This window comes from Rhynchophorus ferrugineus, unplaced genomic scaffold (genome assembly GCF_030347505.1).
Source record: "Rhynchophorus ferrugineus isolate W39M unplaced genomic scaffold, kcgeb_rfMv2 rfM3, whole genome shotgun sequence".
NCBI classification, from domain to species: domain Eukaryota; kingdom Metazoa; phylum Arthropoda; class Insecta; order Coleoptera; family Curculionidae; genus Rhynchophorus; species Rhynchophorus ferrugineus.
Genome location: NW_027472582.1, coordinates 71,452,152 through 71,472,045, shown reverse-complemented (window position 1 = coordinate 71,472,045; position 19,894 = coordinate 71,452,152). Strand labels below are relative to the sequence as shown.

The 19,894-nt window shown below is 31.0% G+C and overlaps 10 non-coding genes across 10 annotated transcripts; 4 read left to right on the top strand and 6 right to left on the bottom strand.

Moving 5' to 3' along the window:
* Window positions 1–877: 877 nt before the first annotated feature.
* Window positions 878–950, bottom strand: TRNAM-CAU (transfer RNA methionine (anticodon CAU)). The gene has a single exon. It is a non-coding gene; the product is annotated as a tRNA-Met (tRNA).
* A 270-nt stretch (window positions 951–1,220) lies between these two features.
* On the bottom strand, window positions 1,221–1,292 carry TRNAG-UCC (transfer RNA glycine (anticodon UCC)). Its single transcript has one exon. It is a non-coding gene; the product is annotated as a tRNA-Gly (tRNA).
* Window positions 1,293–1,661: 369 nt separating this feature from the next.
* TRNAM-CAU (transfer RNA methionine (anticodon CAU)) lies at window positions 1,662–1,734 on the top strand. Its single transcript has one exon. It is a non-coding gene; the product is annotated as a tRNA-Met (tRNA).
* Window positions 1,735–1,961: 227 nt separating this feature from the next.
* TRNAG-UCC (transfer RNA glycine (anticodon UCC)) lies at window positions 1,962–2,033 on the top strand. Its single transcript has one exon. It is a non-coding gene; the product is annotated as a tRNA-Gly (tRNA).
* Window positions 2,034–2,214: 181 nt separating this feature from the next.
* TRNAM-CAU (transfer RNA methionine (anticodon CAU)) lies at window positions 2,215–2,287 on the bottom strand. Its single transcript has one exon. It is a non-coding gene; the product is annotated as a tRNA-Met (tRNA).
* A 4,975-nt stretch (window positions 2,288–7,262) lies between these two features.
* On the bottom strand, window positions 7,263–7,334 carry TRNAG-UCC (transfer RNA glycine (anticodon UCC)). The gene has a single exon. It is a non-coding gene; the product is annotated as a tRNA-Gly (tRNA).
* Window positions 7,335–9,332: 1,998 nt separating this feature from the next.
* TRNAG-UCC (transfer RNA glycine (anticodon UCC)) lies at window positions 9,333–9,404 on the top strand. Its single transcript has one exon. It is a non-coding gene; the product is annotated as a tRNA-Gly (tRNA).
* Window positions 9,405–12,425: 3,021 nt separating this feature from the next.
* TRNAG-UCC (transfer RNA glycine (anticodon UCC)) lies at window positions 12,426–12,497 on the top strand. The gene has a single exon. It is a non-coding gene; the product is annotated as a tRNA-Gly (tRNA).
* Window positions 12,498–15,899: 3,402 nt separating this feature from the next.
* TRNAG-UCC (transfer RNA glycine (anticodon UCC)) lies at window positions 15,900–15,971 on the bottom strand. The gene has a single exon. It is a non-coding gene; the product is annotated as a tRNA-Gly (tRNA).
* Window positions 15,972–18,732: 2,761 nt separating this feature from the next.
* TRNAG-UCC (transfer RNA glycine (anticodon UCC)) lies at window positions 18,733–18,804 on the bottom strand. The gene has a single exon. It is a non-coding gene; the product is annotated as a tRNA-Gly (tRNA).
* Window positions 18,805–19,894: the final 1,090 nt, after the last annotated feature.

Sequence of the window (19,894 nt, the reverse complement as noted above, 5' to 3'; positions counted from 1 at the left end):
TTATTGTTTATATTTATTATTTAAAAATAACAATTTACTGATTAAATCTGATGGAGAAATTGATATTAAAGTTGATTTATATTCCACAATGGCCACAATAAGCTGATATATTTATATACCATCAAAGCATATTTCTACCCCATATGGTCACTTTTAAATGAAAACATCAATTTTCAGCCAAAATATTTCAATATTTCTCGACTCTCCTCGAGAAAGAAACGATTAATTTCTTAGAAGAGGTTTACCAAGTGTCAATGTTCAAAAATAAAACAATATAATACAATATTGTCAATACCACAAGTTGCTCGATCAGCCTTTCTATCGTTGGAACCTTTTAAACGCTATTCTTTTGTTCTCTGGGTTAAATTGTATGCCCGACAGATTTACATCCAATTCCAAGACGCAACCTATTTCAGAACGCACAAGTAACTTAACATAAATCAAGACGTTCGTTAGTTCCATATGACTGAAATTATAATCGTAAAACCCTCATTTTATAGGATACGAGCATTTCGGTGTTTTGGAAAGGTGTTGCCTTATAATGACATAATTACTAAGTTAAAATAGAGGGTTGCCAATAGCAGAAGGCTTAAATTAACACCCGCTTGTACACGTTCTTAAAATGATATAGTTAACAAAATACATTATACATACATACAATTTTTAGTTAACACCATGTAAATATACTATGTAAATAATTTAATATTATAGAATAAATAAAAATATTGTTCATAACATACATATTTTGAGAGGTCAGATTAAATAAATCATCTTCAAAACAAGACAAACCGAATAATAAAAAATAACAAAACAAATAGAATATTAGTAACGTAATATAAAAATACATAAGAATACTTAATAATGAAAAAAAAAGTAGTGCCCCGGGTGAGGATCGAACTCACGACCTTAAGATTATGAGACTTACGCGCTGCCTACTGCGCTACCGAGGCCTGGAGATGGTTTTTTTTATTAGTGAAAATTCCGAATTTTCCTATATATCCTTTTGGCATTTTTTTGGATATCCCTCAACTTAGTAAATAGAATATCGAATAACAGAAAATACTTGGAATATGACCCATATAATATAATGAGAGCTTCTATATGACATTTAGCGTTTAATAATTAATAACGATTCTATTATCTATGTAATGAAAATAAAAATTATGAGTAATTATCTTTTATGACAATAATTAGAGATATTGAAAAAAGGAAAAAAGTTATGCGATGGCCGGGAATCGAACCCGGATCAACTGCTTGGAAGGCAACTATGCTAACCATTACACCACCATCGCACAAAGGAACATTTAGCTAATGTGGTAGAATACCGGAAGATTATATTAACATAATTACTTTCTCTTAAAATAAGTAGAGTATAACCATATTTCTAGCCAGATACGGTAATTTTAATTTTATAAAGGTTAATTATACATTGACTAGTCAATGATCTAATAGAATTATTTCTTGTTTTTTATATTCAATATATTTTTGTTGGATTTTTTATTCATATTGATTTTAGTAGCCTTAGTAGGAGTTAATTATCAACTTTATTATATGTTAAAGTGCTTGTTTGGTATTACAAACTATGCAATTAAATGTTTTTTTTTAATGGAAGTTGTATTTTTCTCCGTTTCCAATTTCTATTAAAAATCCAAGATTTCCAGGCCTCGGTAGCGCAGTAGGCAGCGCGTAAGTCTCATAATCTTAAGGTCGTGAGTTCGATCCTCACCCGGGGCATTACTGTTTTGATTTTGCAATTTTCGAAATCGCATTTCATATATGAAAATATTCTGTACTATAATATATGTGTACATATTAATTCAGTTCGAGCGGTTAAAAATTATTGTTTAAATATATTAAAAATGTATTCCCTTGTGCTATAAAAAGTTTGAAAACAATTCGTTTTTTTTTAAATATCAAAAATCTCTCTGTTCTAATATGCTGTTTGAGCGCAAAATAAATGTGCGATGGTGGTGTAATGGTTAGCATAGTTGCCTTCCAAGCAGTTGATCCGGGTTCGATTCCCGGCCATCGCAGGACATTTTTTTATTTTACTAAAGCATTATTAATTTGTTATTATAATGTATAATATTATTTGTAGGTAAACAACTTGTTTACTACTGAATATTTTTTAATTTCTTAGGATATAATAAAACATTTTTTTACCAATATTAAGATATTCTTATAACATGAAACGAATAAAAATAAAAAGAGTAATGCCCCGGGTGAGGATCGAACTCACGACCTTAAGATTATGAGACTTACGCGCTGCCTACTGCGCTACCGAGGCCTGTGAACTATTTTTAAAGGTTAAAAAAATTACCAGGCTGATCCAGAAATGGAAAGGCTTTATCTGATGAAACCCGTTTTAATTTGGTAAAATATATAATTAAAATGACTTTGTATTAATATTTGTTTTTTTTTAATGATATGAATGGCATATTATTGAAAATGTATATTGAAATATTTCCTAATGATTTTTTATTTGTTATTTCTATTATATTTATTACTAACTGCTTCAATAAGTCCGAGAACGTCATCTTTCATTAGAACATAAACAAAATTTATTGTCATTCTATAAGTTCTCCTGAAAAAGTATTTGGTTATCGAAACTAAATTGTGATTAGTAGAATATAAATATCTGTAGTAGATTGGTTAAATACCATAGTAAAACACATTTTTTTCCCAAAAATATTTTTTATATTCAACATAATTCCTTTCAAAGGGGATACACTGTCTATAACGACCTTCCAACTTTTCGATACCATTTTTGTAGTACGATTTGTCCATTACTTCAAAATAGGCCTCAGTTTCGTCGATCACCCCTTCCTTCAACGAAAATTTCTTCTCAGCGAGCATTCTTTTGAGATCTAAGAACAGGAAATAGACGCTGGTGGCCAGATCTGGAGAATACGGTGGATGAGGAAGCAATTCGAAGTCCAATTCATGGATTTTTGACACTGTGCGTTGTCTTGATGAAGCAACACTTTCTTTTTCTTCAAATGCGTCCGTTTTCGGCGATTTCGTCCTACAAACGGTCCAATAACGTTATGTAATAGTCGCTGTTGATGGTTCTTCCTTTTTCAAGGTAGTCAGTGAACATTATTCCATGCGCATCCCAAAATACAGACGCCATAATCTTGCCAGCCGACTGTTGCAATTTCCTACGCTTTGGAGCAGGTTCATCGTGTGCAGTGCACGCGGATGACTGTCGATTGGAATTCGGAGTGAAATGATGTAGACATGTTTCATCCATTGTCACATATCGACGCAAAAACTCGCGTTCGTTACGCTTGATCATCTTCAAACATTGCTCCGAATCATCAACTCGTCGTTGTTTTTGGTCAAGTGATCTCGCGCGACACCCACTTTTCACAGAGCTTTCTCATACCCAAATATTCGTGAATGATATGATGTACACGTTGATTTGATATCTTTAGAGTGTCTGCTAGTTCATTCAATTTCAATTTACGGTCATTCAAAATCATTTTGTGGATTTTTAAAATGTTTTCATCGGTAACAACCTCTTTTGGGCGTCCACTACATTCACCGTATTCGGAGCTGATTTCACCACGTCTAAACTTAGCCTACCAATCCTTGATGGTTGATTTTCCTAGGACAGTGTCCGGAAACTCGGCATCAAGCCAACTTTTTGCTTCAACTGTATTTTTTCCCTTCAAAAAGCAATATTTGATCAATTCGCGAAATTCCTTTTTATCCATTTTTTTACCCGACAGTTGTCAAATTTATACACCCATCTTTTGAGGGTTATGGCTAACTAAAAAATATATGGATTTAATTCTAATAGCACCATCTATGTGTCAGCGGGTTTTTTCAATTGACCTGTTAACTATGTACAACATGCTATTTTTATTAATAACCTTTGCAATAATCTTCAAATTCTGAGTTAATCCTGGTATACCTATAATTGCATGTCTGAATTTCTATTAATTAAATTGCCTTCACAGCGGATTTGACACAGATGAATCGGAATACCGTTCTCTAATGTCAAAATAAAATCAGAAGCATGTAAAATAGTAATTAGCAAGTATTCGTGTCAGCATCGTGGATCGATTATCCCCGAAAGCCTTCGAATGACACACCGTCATTACCGTCAGAAATAATTCGTGGTACTTAGAATCAATTTTACACGATGATACGGTGTTAGACGCAGCTTTTTTGCCGCATTCGAATCAAAAGAAGCCGCGTCACACCTAACAACCTGTATCGTAAACCTAATTAGTTCATCATATAAAACTATTATTGCCTCGTAATAAAATAGATGCGAAGGCCCACATTTGAATTTCGGTTTTTTTTTCTCTCTCCGCAGTCGCGTCTAATCCGTACAAAAGCAATTCATCATGTCCCGTGACACTCTGATATTTCTAGATGCCGCGGGATTTCGTCGACGGCCAGGTCTGATTAAAATTGTTCGAGAGATCAAGACCGAAAAAAGAGCGTCATTATTTGGGTTGAAATTAAAAGTCAGGATGGCGGTAAATAAGATGGATTAAAGAGGTCTTTGGTTGGAAGTGATTCTTTCGAGTTTTTTTCGATCTCTACTAGAAACAACGGACGGTTGTGAAAGAAGGAAGAACCGAGACCGTTAATAACATTTGAACTATTTAAAAAATTATGTTTGAACTTAAGAAATGACGGAAGTATTTTTGAATGGAGACTTGTCCTCGGTGTCAGCCATACTGTTTGCTTGAAAAAAAATTAGATACTTATAACTACACAATAAGACATTATTTAGGAGACAATAATGAGCTATATATAAAGAACTATCTAATTTTTGTTTAACAAATACTAGCTGTTTTTTATGCATATTAAATTATTCAAATAGATTGATCTATATGAAAATTATAAAGCCAATTTGAACGTATGGGGTGCAAATATGGGATCGCACTAAAAATTCAAATCAACTAGTTATACAACGCTTTCAAAACAAGGTTTTTCGATTGATTACCAATGCCTATCGCTACGTAACCAACGAAGAACTGCACGATGACCTGGAAATCAGATGGATTGGCGAAGTTATCCAAGAATTCCCGTTGAAACACGGAAGAATATTACTAAATCATACTAACGTGGAAGCAATACAACTGCTGGACTGCGCGCAGGATGTCAGGAGATTGAAGTGAAGCAAAGCATACGAACTTATATAAAGTGTATACATTTAGTGTAAACTAAAGCTATAAGTACGAATGAATACGAAGTACAAATGAAAAGTAGTAATAAATGAATTGTATCATAACACAATGATAATGTTAATGATGCCTCAGTTTTAGCCAAATTTAGAAATTTAGAACAATTATCAACATGTATTTGAAACAAACCCTCTTTGGTTAAAGGAAATTCGAGGGGTGTTCGAAAAATAACGGGAATTTTTATTATGAATCATTAGGTGTCATGCAAATTAGGCTTCTTTTTTTATGTTGAAAGCAAATGCTCAGAAACCTCTTTTTATGGGCTAGCCTTGAACCCATTCAATCTTTCAATTTTTTTTTTATTTTTAGGAAAAGGAGAAAGATATATTTTAAATAATCAAGCATCTTAGTTAGATATTAGTTAACATTTGATTGAAACATTTTCAAAACACAAAAAACAAAATTTAATGTGACAGTTATGTTTAAGAAATTATAAAAATGTTTCATTAACTCTATAATACTGCAACTTTTATTCCTTGAGATATTAAATATAATGCATGTAAACAATGAAACTGTTTACATATAACATACTAAGTAGATAAAATATATATAGTCTGTTCAAAGTTATTTTGTACATACGTTATTTCAATTTATCACAAATTGAAATAACGAAAACATTGTAAAAATCCACAAAATGATTTTGAATGACCGTAAATTGAAATCAATGAGTTTTAGTTCTATTTATCGTTGATATATAAAGAAATTCTAATCTAAATAAATTAACTGAACAAAAATGTTATCAAATATAATTTATTTTAACATTATAGTACATCTAAAATCTACAGTTAATTATATAGCCACGATAGTTTATAGGTTAGAGTTATAACCTCCTATCACTATTGCTTTCAAGAATATTGCATACGTTTGAAAACCGGACGACTGTGACAGGCTCATTCGTTTACATGTTCGAAGTAGTCAGACAGCATTGTGTTTCTTTTTAACTAGAATAAAATGAGAAGGAAAATATTGTCTGATTGTAAAACGAATTTACAAGTTGCGGCGGCCCATACTTTTCTAAATAGAATTTCTATTTATTTGTTTTTCCATTGCAAAACCTTCGTTGAGGGTGCTTCAGACAATTCATTACCTTTAGAATTATTAGTATTTGCTGATCTAACGTACTATTTGGATTTTTGAGTTATATTAGGTGTTGTTCATTTTTCTAGGCCCAAAAATTAGGTTTAATTAATTTTTTTTTCAGATTCGTAGCTTTATTATGAAAAAGCAGTATAATTTATTTCATTTAAAGAATTAGCAATTAACATATTAAAATACGATAAAACATTTGTGGGGTATTATTCCATTCCATAGAAAAATTCCATTCCTTTTTACAGATCCACAGAACACTCAAATATAAAAGTAATTCTACTTCGTTTAAAATGAAATTATTAACTGCATGTTAATAGTATATTGTAATTATTTTTTTCCTTCAGTTTTTTAAAGTTAGTACGTGAAGACATATGTACATTTCCTTCTCGTTTTTACTACCGTTGCAAAATATAAACACCTATAAAATTAACTGCTCCAACCAATTATCTCCGTCCTTTCCTCTCTCACACTATATACAGGAAAGAGTTCGTACATCTTCGTGTGACATCAGGAATTGAATACAACAGTCGAACCGTGCATTTGACATTTGAAAATAGTAATTACTATTTTCAGTCGCTAGTTTGTTGACTATTGACTGTTTTGACTGTTTTCAGTCGATAGTTCCCAATGGTACTTAAAATAGTATACAACACATAAGATTAAACATTCTCGTGTTCGTGACCTTCAAATAAGTTATTATGAAGCAATATAATGCAACAATACAGGTGGTTTCGATTTACAAAAAAATGATATACTTAGAAAGCGAAGAAAGATCGTGCAGCTTCATTTGTTACACTGTATCCCTTCCTATTATGAATCATGAAAAAGTGCCATATATGTCTTAAAACAATTAGTTTGTTGGGAAGTTTGCTTTTTATATTTCATTTAAACTAAGTAGCATTTTTTTAAATTTAAATTTACTAACAGAATAGGTGAACAAATACCAAGCAAATAATAAAAGAATTATGCGATGGCAGGGAATCGAACCCGGATCAACTGCTTGGAAGGCAACTATGCTAACCATTACACCACCATCGCTATGTCATAACAGATTTCAGCGAATAAAATCCACTCAATTCATTAATTGTTTTCATGTTGATATTTACTTTCACCTATCTTTCCGGATTTTAAATATTTACAGCTTGACATGCAATTAAATCATAATTATACAAACAACAGATGTTTTTAATATCAGTCTCGTATAATTTGGTAGTAAATTTTCGCTACTTATTCCCATTCAGCATGTCCATTTTATAAAATATTGCAGCCACGTTACCAAGTCACTATTAAAACAAGTATTAAATGATTTTAGTGTAACGATTATTTCCAGTTGTGTCGGTAATTTCTGTCCGTTATTTTTTGCTAATGATGGCATATTATTTACAATGGATAATTAAAATATATTTATTCATTGTATTGACCATTTTATTCTATATGACAGATCAATTGAAAAGTCCCCGGCCTATCCTAGTAAAACACATTTTTCTGGCAAAATTAGTTTTTTTTATTCAACATAATTCCCGTCAAGGGTGATAAACAGATTATAACCCTCCAACTTTTCGATACCATTTTTGTAGTACGATTTGTCCTTTGCTTTAAAATAGGCCATCACCTCTTGAGGAAGTAATTCGAAGCCCAATTTATGAATTTTTGACACGGCGTATTGTCTTGGTAAAGCAGCACTTTATTTTTCTTTAAATGCGGCTATTTTTCGGCAATTTCCTCCTTCAAATGGTGCAATAACGCTATGTAATAATCGCTGTTGATGGTCCTTCGTTTTTCAAGGTAGACAATGAGAACTATTCCAAGCGCATCCCAAAATACAGATGCCATAACCTTGTCAGCCGACCAAAACCGACCAAGCCAGTCATTCAAAACCATTTTGTGGATTTTTTATATGTTTTCGTCGGTAACAACCTCTTTTGGGAGTCCACTGCGTTCACCATCTTCGGTGCTCATTTCACCACGTATAAACTTAGCCTACCTACTAATACTTGATAGTTGATTTTCCTGGGGCAGTGTCCGGAAACTCGGCATTAAGCCAAGTTTTTGGTTCAACTATATTTTTTCTCTTCAAAAAGCAATATTTTATCAATAGGCGAAATTCTTTTTTATCCATTTTTTTCACAATAACAAAAGTAGCTTCACTCAATGCTATAACTCACAAACTAATGATTCAACAGCTGTCAAATTTGTACATGCATCTTTTGAAGGTTAGGGCATATCTCAGTCAATTTGTGGATGCTATTCTGGAAGAACAATATCTCCTTTGAGCATGGCTCGTTAAATGATTTAATTCAACAAGCCATTAATCGAAAAAGTGCTGTTCCCCAAGCGCGTACGTTATTGATGCGAAAATGTGGTAGTTGGATGGAGCTAGTTCTGTAGAATACGGCGTGTTCAATAAAACTTCCCATTCAACTTGTTTCAAGACACCTTTGACTGGTTTTGCGGTTTTGACGGTATGTTATCACTCAGCAAGATCATATTTTCATGTCTTATAGCGGACATTTTTAGATCAATACACAGTTCAAATTAAGTCAACAGTTTCAAGTGTCTACAGTTATACTTTGAACCAGAACAGCTTCAGACTCTTTGTAAAATCTAGAGCAGTTCCTTCAGTTAACAAAAAATAGTTGTCGATAAACATGCAATAATGACATATAGTTATAAATTGGCTACTACAATTCTCAGGGAGTTACTTATTATACTCAGAAAAGTATAATATTCTAAGGTAAGATTATGAACCCAAGAACCCATCTCAAAATTGCCTTTTTATCTAAAAAAAAAACAGATAAAAATGCAGTGTTCTTTTCTAGGTCTAATATATAATTATGTAAAATAATTGTTAGGAACCAAAAAGTTTTGTTGAGAGATTGTAGAAAGCGTATGATACAAACACAATCATGATTTCGTGGTATTTTATGGTATTATAATAATATTTATTATCCTAAATTGGCGGTGAAAGTTTAACTTTATACAAAATACAAGAAACGTATAATGTGTATTTTATTTTTTGCAATTAGATGTTATAGTTCGATGGTGGTGTAATGGTTAGCGTAGTTGCCTTCCAAGCAGTTGATCCGGGTTCGATTCCCGGCCATCGCATAACTATTTTGTTACAATTTTTAATAAAAAATACAGATAATAAGGTTTAGTGTTATTTAGACGTATAATTAATATGCATGTCAAATATTGCTATCAATATTTGATTTATTTTCTATTTTGATATATGGTGTAACCCATGCTGGCAATATTTTGTTACTATTCATGTTTCCTATAAGTTTATAATATTGCTAGATAAAACCTTGCTTAATAGAGTCACAAAGCACTCAACAGAGAATATTAAAGAAATCAAACAAGCACCAACCCTTAGATTTCTTTCGAAACTTTTTGTGAATAGTAATTCCAAGTATACACTGTGGAAAGTTAGAAAGTATGTTGGGAGGTGGACCCGAAATAATTTTAAAGAAGCAAATATATTTTCAGAATATGATGCTTCAATCCCAATAACTTTTCTGAGAGGATTGCAATGGTTTCCCCTAGAGAAGTTTTGGAAGAAGTTGATCACCACTTTAGTTTGAAAAAAGCACTATGCTGTGATCTTGTTACGGAAGAGATCCTTAAAAGACTCCAAGGGGCAAAAATCTAAGTGAAGCTGAATTATACCGCCTTATTTACTCATTGACAGTTATGTAAAAGCTGACACCATCTCATCAGGTTGGTTTCAGGAATGCCCACTAAACAATTGAACAGGTCCTGAAGACTATCTAGAAAATAGTGTGTATAGACTAACGCCAGTGGGGCACAATTAACACAATTAGCACAATCTAACAGCCACCAACCATAAGTATAATCTAGTTCATAACTATATGGTATCATTGGGTCACTAGACTCCAGACCACTCCCACGTTGGCAATTTAGCGCCGGCTCTCTGAATCCCAATAATTAAGACCTCCATTTTTTTAAGTAGTACTAATTACACGCTGCCTGTTTAGGCGTTAGTCATATTTTATAGTTTATTGAAGCGTCCGCTGTGCAGCAACCGATGTCTTTGGCCGTATAATTTTAAACTCTGCCGCGTGTAAATCATTTAGAATCCAATATTTATCAAACGGGGCGGTTTCGAGACGGTAAAGCGTGACGTCCAGCAAGGTGCAAAGAAAAGAACGTTTACAAGACCATTTGTTACTTTTCGAAGTATACGTTAAGTGTTGTCTAGGGATCCGAGGTTATTTCGCCCGTTTCAGGACGTAAAATGGAGATACATAGAATATATAGTTGTACCCAAGTTTTGCGCGTCTGATTCACCAGAGGGTGCGCCAAGCGGAAATATTTATACAGGAAAATTTTGACTTTTTTTAGAAAGCAAAAGAAGAAAAGCAAAAGAACTGAGAATTATTATGCTTCACAAATATGAATTTATTTTATTAATCCAATAATATTATTTTAATTGGAATTATTCTGAAACTATTGTCCTTTATGGATATAGGACTTACTAAATATAACGTACATATATCATATCTCTTTCACTCAACGATAATAAAAAATATTTTGACATTTAATATGAAAATAATTAGTCTATTCTACAGAAATATGTTTAATTTATTGCCTGTCGCAATTTGTATGTTTGTGTAAAAAGGAATAGAATGCTATGGGATGGTACAGCGTTGCCAAACGTCTGCAAAATCAAAACATTTCTTCAATATATTAGTTACTAGCGACCCGCCCCGGCTTCGCACGTGCAATGCTGATACTAAATTAAATACACTACAGAAAAAATATGATCGTTGTATATAAAAACATAGCGGCCCGCTCCGACTTTACACGGGCATAAAATATATATGCCTATGTCACTCAATGAAAACATGATTAAAATCGATCCAGTATTTTTGGTTCATTCATTACTGCCCTCGGCCTGCACGCATTAAATTTGGAGTAAAACAGTTCCTCTTCCCCTATACTTACTATGAATATTTCCTGCTATCTTTGGAATATCTAAATTCATACAATTTTTATTACATTACACATTTTTAAACGCAAATTTTAAATTTGTAATATCTCCGAAAATATTTGTTTAATTTACATGCTGTAAGGAACCATATTGATCTATATTAATTGCACACTGTATTTAAGGTACTTAATTCGATAAGGATTAATGCCGTATTGCTTAAAATAGCTTCGTAAATAAGCTATTTTCTTACATAAAAAGTAAACAATAAAAATGGTTAATGTGGGTTATCCCTAAAAGATAAACATAAACCATCGCGGACTTTTTTGTAGACCTTTTTATGGTGTACAATACTGTAGTACACTAATTTGATCTAACTCGTAGGGTTAGGCAGCGTTTTTGCTAATTACTAAATAAGCCTAAAAAATAGGTTAATTTATGACATCACGTTAGAAACCTCTAAAATTAGCAGTGTTGCCTTAGTATATTATGCATGTATTATACATATAAACCCTCTTGAATCACTCTATCTATTGAAAAAAACCGCATCAAAATCCGTTGCGTAGTTTTAAAGATTTGAGTGCACATAGGGATATAGGGACAGAAAAGGCGACTTTGTTTTATACTATGTAGTGATAACTGCAGGATGCATCAGCAAACGTTGTTTTAACGATTTGTTTGTTTTGTTGCATTATTTCTTGCACAGTTACCACATTTACACCTCAGTTGTTGCTCCTTTTGCTGTTCTATTATCTCATTATATCTGTGTATCTATATTATATTTATAACGAAAAACATTTTTCAGTTTACAAACATCTCAGTTTAATATCAAAAAAAAAAAAACAGGCGTATCAGTATATTATTACATATTTCTAATTCTTTTAATGTTAAAATAAGGTCAAATATGTTTTTCGGTAGCTCAATACTAATATAATTAATACTTCATTAAAAAACTGAATTCAGGTCATCTAAATTTATGATATCAAAACGTAGCAATGTTGCAGCAATCAGAGTAATAATAAGCAGTTATTTGAAATTTATTAAAACAAGCAAAGCGCCAAAACATTTGCCGTCTTATAACCTTTATTTATTATCACTAATGTTTTGAAGAATTTTGCTGACGAAAATATTATCTGATTTTAGAATGAATTTCTCTGATCATTATTACTACTTATATTGCGATGGTGGTGTAATGGTTAGCATAGTTGCCTTCCAAGCAGTTGATCCGGGTTCGATTCCCGGCCATCGCAGTACTGTTTTGTCTACGTAGAATTTATATTTGTACACTATTTTTTTATAATATGTGTTAGAATATTGATTTCTTTATTTATTGATATTTTGACTAAATTAGAATACCTATTTGCAGCTGTGTACATAACTCAACGAGACTTCTCTGTTATTTTACAGATTAATTTCGTTCTCAAAGACGCGATTAGATATAATACGTTCTAATCCTAATACTAAAACTTTTTTCACACATTATTTCTGTAAATATATTACAAATAAAAATCCGATTGAATAACTAAATAAATTATTATGGCTGTTTGACTTCTGTAATTGAAAGTGACTTGGTGATTAAATATGACATATATTAGCTCCATATTTCAGTCTAATATACAACTGTTTTAGAAAAAAATACACACCTTCTTGACCTCAACAAAAAAAAATCATTATTCAAGGTTTCACAATTCATAATTGTACGATAAAGACATTTTCATTAACCTTCATTGTTTTTATCTGTGGTGTATTGGGTTTGTATGAAAGTAATTTTGGTCATATACAGTAAGCGTTGTAATTGTTTTTGTTGACTTATATCTCTTTTAGCTGATTTTAATGATAATTTTGGCTGATGGATACATCAGGATACATTGCTCCACAACATCTCCGGATTTGGTGCATGTATTCCCTCCTACATAGAATAAACCATAGAAAAGAATAAACTATATGAAACTACATTCTCTTAATTTTCTAATGGCGTCCATCCTTTTCGAGCCGTTCAGTACGGCCGATCGGATCAAAACAACAAAAAAACCTAGAATATTTAAATTTCGTGTTACATTAGTAATTTCATACTAATAATAATTAAATTGTTGTATTACTCTTGGTGGTCTGAGGTTTTGTTTTTAAAATATAGAAGAACAAAGGTAAGTGCAGAAATTTAGGTTAAATTTTTAAAAGTTATAAAATACAAACAGCATCAATTTTATTTTTAGTGGGAATTTATAGCTGACAAATTTATAACACATCATTTTCAACGACCTGGAATAGGTATCAACATATGCCAAGATTTAAAGATAACAAGAAGAGAGAAGAAAATGATTCTTGTTGTGTTGGAAGTAGTCAAGTCATTAAGGAGGTAGCCCATCAAGAATAGTAACAAAACCTGTAGTAACTGGTAATAATTAGACATTTATTTTAAACGTAATATATTTTAGTAATGTTTTAAGTTTCATTTTATAGCTAAAATTTGTTGAGAGTAAAAATTAAGAAATGTGAAATTCAGAGAATCATAGAAGAAGAAATTAGACAGCATTTTGCTAAGATATAAGAACAGTGTACAGTGATACTTTGATATATTTATCTTTGCTAACACATGTAGACCTGGATGAAATAAACAAAATATAAAACTACCAACGACACCCCAACGATCTAATGACAAGGAAAATACTATGCATTATTATATAAGAGTATAGGTAAATAAATTGTTTTAGAAATATAATGATGTATTGACTGAAATATCTCTGAAAAAGTTCGATCATCCATTCGTTTTAGGCTAGTAAGTGTACAGTATGTTAATAGAAAGCTCGAGGTAGTCAATTCATTAATGGGGTTTGTGGATCAAGAATATTAGCGATAATATTTGGAGATTTAACTATATTTTTTTGGTTTTAACTATATTTGCTGTTTGATCTAAACGATTTTGGTCTTTTCGATGGTAATGCTTATTTACATGGATCTTGAAGTTCTTGTTAATTGCTCAAGTCGTATAGAAATGATATTTATTGTTTCATTTTATTCAATAATTTTTTAAAATAAAATGTGTTTTTCAAAAAATTTTCAGTGTTTATTTCTCTCCTTATATGCATTTTCAACATTAAATCAACTATTTATCATATTTGTGTATTTTTATCCATAAAAAATAATGATAATGTGTAATATGATGTTTTTATAACAATAGAATAGCTGAACATATATTAATTATATTTGTATTATTTCGTTTTATTCAATAATTTTTAAATAAAATATTATTTCCAAAATTTTACCATTTTTATTTACTTCCTGAACCTTTTTACGTGCTTAATATATTCGACATTAAATCTAATTATCACCTTAAAAAATAAGTAAATAAAGCTGTATATACGCATGTGCTAAACTCTGTTTTAAAATTAAATGAAGCCAATATGCGTATGCGCCAAATCCGCATATTTTGCGGAGCAATGAATCGAATAGAACAATCTCATAATTCTCTCTAGGGTCTAGCTAATAAAACAATAAATATTAAGCAATATTCAATTTTACTCACCGATATACTCTGCTTCAACATTCATTGAGCCCGGCATTGCTTTAGTTTCTTTCGTATTTTTTTCAATAATTATAATAGCAAAGTTATTCGAAATGTAATGGATAATTAATCAATTTGGCCATGATTTTGGCCATTGAAATATATTTCAATATATTTCATTTTGTTCTTCGGATTGGGATATAATGTAAGGGCTGCTAGATTATGTCTAGTAGGTGGCATAACTTAAATCTCCAGTCATGGACTTTTTTAGGGTCTATACAATGCTAAATTGCTATACGATGTAAAAATATATACATGTTTCAGCCAATTATAAATCAATATTTTACTTTTAATGCTACTATTAAGAACAAAATTTAATAGAGTTGCTTCTTATATATCAGGATTATGTAAAACTAGTTTTTTAATTGGTAATATTATTTGACAACTAAGAAAAACTACTACATAAATGAATTCGACTCACAAATCACATGAAACTTGAAATTTATGGATTATATGCTGCTTAATCCTAATATTACTAATATTACTTTCCAAAAAATTATCCAGTCACTGTGGTAAATAGGCTAATACCTGATAAAGGACAGCGTTATTCTTCGAAAAAAAAAGCATGTTTATACCTATTTCCTATAGATTTTTGATTTTTCTTAACTTAATTTGCAACTGCCAAAGAAATCGAAAATGTATGTACTTACAGAAGGGTTATTTATAACCCAAAAGCATTTGAAAATGGTTTTATGGTTTCTTATGACTCGTTATAACATCTTATATGTAAATTTTGATGCGTAAAATAATAAGCAAATTAAATTTTTAACTTCTCAAAGAGGCATGATGAAGAAAATAATCATTAGTGAAGATCGCTATCAATTAACAAATAATGTGTTTAGGGTTCAAAGTTCTGTGATTATCAATGCTCTAATAGCTATTGATGTTGAAAACTTTAAAAAGTAATGATATCTACAATGTCTCATTTATATAATATGGTAATAATTCTCTATGGTGGATTTTGTTCACAATATTGATATTAATATAATAATTTTATTTCGTGACATGAAAATATGTTTCAAAATAAATCATACTGTTGATTGATTGTAACAAAAAGGCTATGAGAGGTAATATAGTATCAAAACAGTTATGCGATGGCCGGGAATCGAACCCGGATCAACTGCTTGGAAGGCAACTATGCTAACCATTACACCACCATCGCAATATAATAAATAATAATAATCAGAGAAGATTGTCTGTTCATCTCGACGATTTTACTCTAGTGGTATTCAGAAACTTTCACCTAGATTTTGCGAAAAGAAACAGAGTACAATGATTGTATCTTACTTAACATAATTCTGAATTAATTTTAAGGGATTTTTTCGGAACATCAATAAACTCTGGAATAATGAGTCAGTAAATTACTCTAAATGCATAAATTAAAGAAGAATACCGTAGAAAATCATCAAATACAATATAAATAAGGTAACCCAACGATAAAATGCGTGTGCATTTGGTTCGAAATTTTATGAAAATAGGCATTTATAAGTTCAAATTCAATGAAATGAATGAAATAAGATTTTTTTGCGTTTAGGCTTTAAAGTTGTTTGAACATTAATGGCGATTACAATATCTCATTTATACCGTATGTTTTCCTTTTAGATTTTCATCATAAAATTGATATTAATGTATTAATTTGTCATAAAAATACGTTTCAAAATAAATCGTACTCTTGATTGATTGTAATAAAAGGGATTTTAATTTTTTTTAATTTAATTTGTGTTCATGCAAAAAAGTCGAAAATATATGTACTTCACAATGGTTTTTTATAACCCAAAGTGTTTGAAGATGATAATAACATTTTGATATAATTAGTATTTGTATTTCGAAAACACAATGGCTCCATTTTGGTTTGTTATGGCTCGTTATAACATCTGATATTTAAATTTTGATGTGTGAGCGTGTGTATGTTACACACCTCAATAAATAATACCATTATGTTCTGAAATAATAAGCAAATTAAATTTTTAACTTCTCAAAAAGGCATGATTACGAAACTGGTAACAAGTTCAGGCAGTCGGCGTCTATAAATGCATATACGTCGATTCATTCTTTTATGGCATAACATAATTAACAAATGAGAGGTCTTCAACGGAGAAAAAAAAACCAAGTATATAGATAATGACCTGTTGAAAAGTTTGATTATAATTTTTATGATTGTTCCGAACGAAATATTGGTTTTGTAACTTATCGATCAATTCCTTTTAGTAAATAATTTAAAAATTACTTTCTGTTGATGGTAACCTCCTATTAATTAGTCGGTGTATGTTGTACGATTACAATACGTTCTGCAGCTATTTTAACAATGCTTCTTGTTCCAATTGCAAAACATGAAATTGCATTGTTAATTGATGATTAGTCATTTCTAGCACACATAACTTTTGTGGGTAAATCTGAAACATTATAATATTTTTAATAGTTTTATACATCATGCTTTGTTAAAATTAAAAATATACTAATTTTTTTTTTGTTATTCTACATTATTGAGTACGCCATCTATTGATTTCTATTTGGAGATGTTACTTCTTCTCATTTTTTAGCTCAACTTTCCATACACAAACATTTTTTTAGGGCGTGATTGTGGAATTCGCCTTCCAAAATAATAATGAACTGTCGTCATCAAAATTTATGACGTCAGTATATCGCAATGTTGCCGCAACAACCTTTACCTTTAGTTAATACACAACATATAATATATAACAAAGTTTTAATGTAAATAAAATAAAATAAGGTTCTTGAATATAATTTATTCTAACGTTATAGTGCATCTAATGTATATATTACCGAAGGACTTAAATTACAGTTAATTATACACCCACAGAAATTTGTAAATTAGAGCTGTTTCTAGTTATATTGAACTATTTTCCACACCACCATCACCTGAAATATTTAATAATTTTATATCCAAGAAATATGTTTTATTTTCATGCAAGAGTTTATTATTTAACTTTTTAAGTTTTTCTCTTCTCCTTACTACCTTTCTACTTCCTACTATCTACTCTTCTAACTTTTTTTTTGAAAATACTACCAATTTCCTGAATATTTTATGACTTAATCACTCTACTTCTCCTAATGCATTTGCCCTATCATCTGTACAATAGTTAGTGTCCACTCTCTCCTCATACATTCTAACTAAATGTTCATCTATATTCTGCACAACTACACAAATATTTATACAAACAACTATAACTGCAGTTTTACTATCATCATCACTGTTCAAGTCATTACTAAATTGTTATATGCACAGAACTATGAGCCAGATTCGATACATGACTTCATTATCAAACATTTTAATGGATTTGTACCTTCATTACTATTATAATTCAGAGAATCCTTTTGACTATGCCGGTACGTTCAAGAAAGTTTTAAATATTTTATTTGGAGAAATTTCAGAAATCATGAATATTCAAAGTTCTCTATGACTTACAATTTTCCCATCATACGTCGGCCTTTAAAGTAACTATTCTTTTGTTAATATTGGCACATCAGCTTATCACACACAACTGAGTTATTTATTTATTTATGTCCGCCTTCATATCAAAATGTGTTCTAGTTTTAAGAATGTATGTTTTATTTCTTTAATTATTATTAATCGTAACTATTCTTAAACATTTTAAAGAACAACAATGAAAAAAGATAACAATGAATATAAATAAATAAAGTAGTGCTTGAATATTTTGAATACAGTCATGTTGGTGAAGATGATCTTTCCTGACCTAGATTGTTATATGAATGAACTTCATTTCACTTAATTTGATATAATATTTCTTTGCATAATCTGGTTAATGATAGTTGCAGTAGGCCATAATAGAAATACGGAAAAAACAGTGGTACATTTAACAAAGTTTAGTGTAGCAATATTAACATTATTGTTGAAATTGTTATAATAAAAATGGTGGGCTATAAAAATAATAAAACATTAATGCGATGGCCGGGAATCGAACCCGGATCAACTGCTTGGAAGGCAACTATGCTAACCATTACACCACCATCGCAATATGATAAATAATAATTATCAGAGAAGACTGCCTGTTCATCTCGACGATTTTACTTCAGTGTTATTAAGAAACTTTCACCTAGATTTTAAGAAAGGGAACAGAGTAGTATGCATCCACTTATTATGTTTAAATCTTGAGCTTTCAAGAAATACAGTTCATTTTAATTTAACACAATATATATTATAATTTAACATAATTTATATTATAATTTAACATAATTTATATTATAATTTTACATATATTAGGAATTTATTATTATTATTTGTTAATTATCTTAATTTACCTTATAAGTGATTTTTTTTTATTTACTACGTTCCGAACTAACAGGTCAATTATAAAGTCCCCGGCCTGACACATAGATGGCGCTACTAGCATTAAATCTATATTTTTTTAGTTATCCCTAACCGTAGAAAGATTCGTGTATAAATTTGACAGCTGCCGGATCATTAGTTTGTGAATTATAGCATTTTGAGTGAAGCAACTTTTGTTATTGCGAAAAAAAAATGGATAAAAGGGAATTTCGCGTGTTGACAAGATATTGCTTTTTGAAGGGAAAAAATACAGTTGAAGCAATTTTTGCTTGATGTCGTGTTTCCGGACACTGCCCCAGGAAAACCATCCATCAAGGATTGGTATGCTAAGTTTAGACGTAGTGAAATGAGCACCGTAGACGGTGAACGCAGTGGACGCTCAAAAGGGGTTGTTACCGGCGAAAACATTAAAAAAGTCCACAAAATGATTTTGAATGACCGTAAATTGAAACTGAATGAAGTAGCAGATACTCTAAAGATATTAACTGAACGTGTACATCATATCATTCGCGAATATTTAGGTATGAGAAAAGTGGGCGCCGCGCGAGCTCACTTTTGGCCAAAAACAACGACGAGTTGATTATTGGGAGCTGTGTTTCAAGATGATCAAACGTAGTGAACTCGAGTTTTTCCGTCGATATGTGTCCGAAGTCCAATCGACAGTTATCCGAGTGGATACGATGAACCCGCTCGAAACCATGGGAAAATGCAATAGTCGGCTGGCAAGGTTATGGCGTCTGTATTTTGGGATGCGAATGTAATAATTTTCATTGACT